We start from the raw sequence: 6,062 nt of genomic DNA on the forward strand, positions 1-6,062 counted from the left end.
AAATTGTCTACAATGCAAGGCTACTCCAGGATCTGAATAACTATTCAACTTTAATGCTGTGATTCTTCCTCATTTGTTACAAGTACTTCCACATTCCACAGTCCTGTCTTTCTCTTCTATTAGGCATGGCTTTGTATTTTTTATTGTTCCAAAATCTGTATCCCAATGAAAGCTCATGAAAATAGAAAAAACCTAACTTCACTTAAACCTAAACTTCAGTTTTATTTGTTTTGCTGCATATCTTTTTGTTCCACAGTGTATTTTTTTTTTTGCTCATATGAAGGAACATTAAGTAGCACGTTTATTTTTCTATGATGGAATTCAGTCTGCTCCCAAGGAGATGATTCTATCATCTGAACCTGAAGAGTTGCATCAAACACAATAATCCAGATGAGCGGTGAAAGGACTAGAGAAGATGAGGCAATTGGATTGTAATATATGCATATATATATATATACGTATATATATATATATGCATGGAAACAGCACAAGGAAACTCCCTGTGTAGCTATCTTTATCTCAAGCATGACATACTTTTGTTTTTGTGTTTTATCTTTTTTCTTCTAAAAATCAGAGAAGAGGAAGGAGGAGCAGGTTCTGAGGGGGATCACCAGTATGATGGGGAGATGGTGGGGTAAGAGGGTAGAAGGATGAATACAGTGTACACACGTATGTAAATGCAAAAATGATACCTGTTGAAATTACTGCAGGAATCAGGGGAAGGGGGCTGAAGGGTGGTGGTGGAGGGATGAATTGAATTACTATATATCTGATACGCTGCAAGAACCTTTGTAAATATAAATGCCACAATGTACTCCCACCAAGAATAACAATAAAGTAAAAATAGAGGTAATGATGAAGAAAACATTTGACTGGGTACTGGTGGCTCACGCCTGTAATCTTAGTTATTCAGGAGGAAGAGAGTAAGGGAATCACTGTTTAAGGCCAGCCCTGAGTTCAAACCTCAGTACTGACCAAAAAAATAAATAAATAAAAAGAAAAGAAAACATTTAATAGTGAATGAGTTAGATTTGTTCTTTTATACTTGGACCATTCAAGGTGCTTTAATTTATTTTCTCCTGTTTATTAATTCTTATTCTCATTAGGTTATTTTCTTCCTTTGCAAATCATTTACCTCTTATCTACTAATCCAAATCTCCTCACCACAGCTATATGCTCAACTTGTCATAATTTTTTGAAGTTTCAGATGGGAACATATGTTAGATACATGATATGTCATGTATCATCAGGCCATGACACTCAAAATATATCAACATTTTATGCAGAGTACTTGGAAATTAAGTAGATTGAAAGTGTCTCAGAGCAAAGTCTGTCTGAATTTTTTCACTCCTATTTCTCCTGCTTCTTTATCCCTCAAGAAAGTCTATAAACTAAAATTTTATTTCCCAAGTTGGGTCATCAAACAAGAAGTTCACTCACTCATCCTAGAAACATCACTCTGATATTCTACCATTGTTCAGGTCAGAAGTGGCCTTAAAGAAATGTTCTGGCCCACCTTGTCAGAAAGAATATTATCTGAACCTCATTGCAAAAGGATTTTAATCTATATCCAAGGAAAGAACTGCTGCACAAAGAAACTAAGAAAAATATGGAAAAGGTTTGTGAGGTCCTCTCTTTCAATCTGATTCCATTAAATCATACCCTTATGTTTAATTACATTCCTACAGGTTTTCTATTCTTAATGGAACCTAGAGATAAATATAGATGACTTTTCCTAGTTGTTTGGGTCTTCATTTCTGCTGGTAATATTAAACTTTTATGAAATTGAGTTACAATTTTATCTCTAACTAAACTGTTTTTCTAGTTTTTATTTAAAATCTAAAAAAAGCTCCAGAAAAATTCTTAAGATTTTGCTCCAAGAATGCAAAGGATGACTTTCTATTACATTACATTAAAATCTGATTATTGCTAAAACCCACCTGCCACTAATCTTATGAACACAAAATATGTTAATTATATACTTAAAGTACTTTGGATATGTGCTGAACAAATATCAAATCACTCTTGTTTATGCATCAATTTTTTGAAAGCAAAAACAGCTATTAAATATTTTGCCATGCTGCTTATATTGTATAGCATTTTGACATGGTACCATGAAGTATCCTATATCAAAATATTTGAGACAGCATCTTTTATGAAATGCAATGTGCAGATATAAATTTAACTTATACAATAAATGCAAACAGTTCAACTCTTTCATAGTGCCTAGAGATTATAATTATTTGATATCATTCTATAAATACTTTTTGGTATATTTCATAAAGTAGATGAAATAGTCTCAATTTGAGAAGCTTCCCAACTTAAATACTGTCTATAAACTTATAGCTTCTATTGAACATTTTTACCAACATAAAATGACATTGTAAGCATTCTAAATCATAGAAAAAAATGAATGAAATCACGGAAAAAATTTTATAAAAATGACTAGAACAGTCGAAAAACCCCATGATATATGAAATGACATAAGGCATTACAGGATCAGAAAGGAGACAAAGCAGTGTACTAGTAAACAGAAAATTTTTACTAAATTCTTTATTTATTTATTTGGTGATTTGACCCCTTAGCCTCCCACTTGCTAGGCAAACACTGTACTATTTGAGCCATGCCCTCAGTCCTTTTCCCTTTACTTTCTTTTCATTAGGGTATAATGGTTTTTGCCTTTATCTGGCCTTGCTGACCTGCAACTCTCATTAGCTGCAATTATAGGCAGAAGCCACTATGCCTACCTCATGTTTTGTGGCAGAAACTTGCTAACATTTTCCCAGGCTGGTCTCCAACCATTACCTTCCCATCTTTACTGCCTGTGTAGCCAGGATTAAGGTGTGTAACAATGCACCCGGTCCTCTAATGTGTGATTTCTGAATGCAAACAAAAATACCATCAAATATAAATTATATGCAGCACAGATATCAAAGGAAAAATAAGTCAAAGTAGTTTTATATGGCACTGACATTGGACAAGGAAAAATTTTGTAATAAATTATAAAAATAGCAGTGTATATTTAGAAGATTTTAATAAATAGGTTGAGAGTTCTTAAAGTGTGATATTAAATTACATTTATCATCATTTAAATTTTTAAAAATTAAATTTTTAACTCCTAAATTAAGAGGATTGTATTTTAAATACACATAAAACAATTAAGGAAACTGAAAGATAATTTTACATAAAACATTAATGTAATTTTCAAATGTTAATAATTTTTAAAATCATATTATTCTAACAATACACATAACAATTGATATGAAATAAACTGCTCTGCAAGTGGAACTATACTTCCTCAAATAACTTTTCAGTAGCAGAGAAAATTAAAACAGAATTTCAAAAAATATAGAAAAAAGTTTAAAATGAAAGAAATCTTAAAATTCTAATATTAACCAAAGTTTGTGGTGTAGCACAAACTCTAAATTCCTTGTCAAGTCTTTGTTTTACAACATTTTTACTATCAAAAGTGTAATAAGGATGAGTCAAGCATTTAACTGGAGGATTTTTTTTTGTAGGATGCTACAAACTCAAAGGAATCGGGTAAAAGCATTAATTACCCAAAGCAATGTGACATGTCACAGAAAGGTATGATTTTCAAATCGTTACCAGGAACACACTCAAGAGATCTCACTGCATGAAGATTTTTAACTTGGTAAATTCACAGTATTTCAGATGCAAAGCTCTGCTGAATGTGCCTTGATTTTGCTTATTACTGAGACCACATTCATCCCACAGCTCTCACTGACAAAGACTTTGTCAAATGGTGCATTTTTAAGTGAAATCTAAACATTGCTATAGGGCAAATAGGAAATGTCAGAAATTTTATGGGTATGTCATGTCTCATCATAAAATCACAAGTACTTATCTAGAAATACAAAAAAGTATCAACAATAGTTACAGTGTCCCCTTAATAAACTTCAAATTTTTTCAAGTTGACTGCAATGTTAGTATATACCATTTTTCTAAAACTTCATTATATTTTATTAGGTTTGCTTTATTATAAATACAAATTTAGGACCTGATTTTTTTTTCATTCAGATGTTTTTTGTTTGTGAATTAAATTAGCTAAAGTAATTGGGAATAAACCAGTGAGTAATTAAATGCTTAGCATCACCCTCATTTTATTTGTCTGGAGCCCCCCCCCCCCGTTTGGCATGACTCTAATGAAATCATTTTTCACTTCTTTGTTTCTAAAACTATAAATGAGAGGATTCACCATGGGGATCACAATGGTATTAAAAACAGAAGTAGGACTTACTTAGTTTTAAATAAGTAAAGATCATAGTGCCATGAAAGGTGGTGACTCCCAACAGATTGGAGGCGCAGGTAGGAAAGGCTTTTTTCTTTCCTGAAGAGGAAATAATTCTTAGAATAGTATAGAGAACAGACATACAGGACACAGATATTGTGATAATGGACATGACTAGTATAGAACCTGCAAAAATGAATATCACAATTCCATGTTAAATGTGTCCTCACAGGACAGGGCTAAAATTGGGGATGTGTCACCAAAATAGTGATGGATTATATCATTAAATCAGAGTTGCAGAAAGGCAATTTAATCATGTAAATCACCATGACAGAGGAATCCATAAAGCCAATCATTTAGGACCCAGTGAGCAGGACACAGCACAGCCTCGTGGACATAATAACTGGACAATGTAGAGGATTGCAGATGGCTATGTACTGATCATAGGCCACCGAGGAGAGAAGAACACATTCAGCAACACTAAACCAAACAAAAAAGTACATCTGTGTTAAGCAGCCCATAAAAGAAATATTCTTGTTGGAAGTCACTGAGTTCCCTAAGGTTTTAGAAGTGATGACATTTGAGTAACAGAGGTCAAGAAATGACAGGTGACTGAGAAAAAAATACATAGGAGTGTGAAGCTGGAGATCCAGGCGAATGATCAGTTTCATCCCTACGTTTCCCAGCACAGTGACCAGGTATATCAGGAGAAAGAGCACAGAGAGCAGCAGCTGGATCTCTTCAGTCTGTTAGTCCCATCAGGATGAAGTCAGGCACAAGTTTCTTCTCCCATGTATTCATAGTGTGCTCTTCTAAACTGTTGAGGACTCAAAGTCAAAACTTGGCTCAATGACTTTTAAAAGCTTTTTTTTATGTTAATGGTCCTCTAGGAATTTTTATAAATAATTTTTCTTCATAAATGTTGACAATATACTTTTATTTTACTCAAAAACCCACTGCTGAGCAGATAGATGTTTCTCTTCAATATACTATGCCTGAAAAAAAATGATCACCGCATGTAGAAATTGGAATAAAATTGACTTTATGTGTCATATAATACAGATGAATTTCTTCATAATTGAAAGGACCTGATACTGGTCCAATACTTTTACTTATTAACACATTTAATCCACGTGGACTATTTTTCCATATATACTACTATAATCTATATAGTTTAGATAAACAAAAGGGTTAAGAAGTTCTTATAACTTTTTTGAGGTTGTGCGAATTCATGTAGATTCTTTGAGATCATCAAGATTCTTTCACTCCAAAGAGCAAGTTCATAATACTCCATTCCTGTTGATAAAGGGTTCTTTAATTTGGACCAAAATGCTAGACATGTTATGGACAATGACAGAATACAACTTTAATATATCATTTATTGCTTTCTTTGCATTATCAATGATCTCTAGTTAGAAATTTCACTTTCTGTGGTCTTTTGTGGTATAAATTAAAGTTATAGAGTACATAAAATATTAATGTGACATTTTCCTAACTTGAACATTCATAATCAAATTCCTTCTCAAATTATATTTCCTCTAACTGTATTGTAAGAGATGTTCAAACTGCTTTTGCTGAAAAGCTCTGACTCCTTACATGGGCCCACAAATTAACTAAAAACAGGAAAAGTTTATTATCCCTGCCTCCATTTTGAATCTGTTTTAGCTCTAAACCATTCACTCTCTTTACAGTCACTTTGCAATCATCTTGGATTCCAGAAAGGACAGAACTAATAACATCTTTATGATAAGGGACTGAAACTTCCCATAAGGAACAATGAAGACTTCCAGAAAAGACCACCACTTCAAAT

At 32.9% G+C, this 6,062-nt stretch overlaps 1 pseudogene; it reads right to left on the reverse strand.

Moving 5' to 3' along the window:
• Positions 1–4,099: 4,099 nt before the first annotated feature.
• Positions 4,100–5,053, reverse strand: LOC109680344 (olfactory receptor 8H1-like; annotated as a pseudogene).
• Positions 5,054–6,062: the final 1,009 nt, after the last annotated feature.

The sequence above is a fragment of the Castor canadensis genome, chromosome 1 (genome assembly GCF_047511655.1).
Source record: "Castor canadensis chromosome 1, mCasCan1.hap1v2, whole genome shotgun sequence".
In the NCBI taxonomy this organism is placed as follows: domain Eukaryota; kingdom Metazoa; phylum Chordata; class Mammalia; order Rodentia; family Castoridae; genus Castor; species Castor canadensis.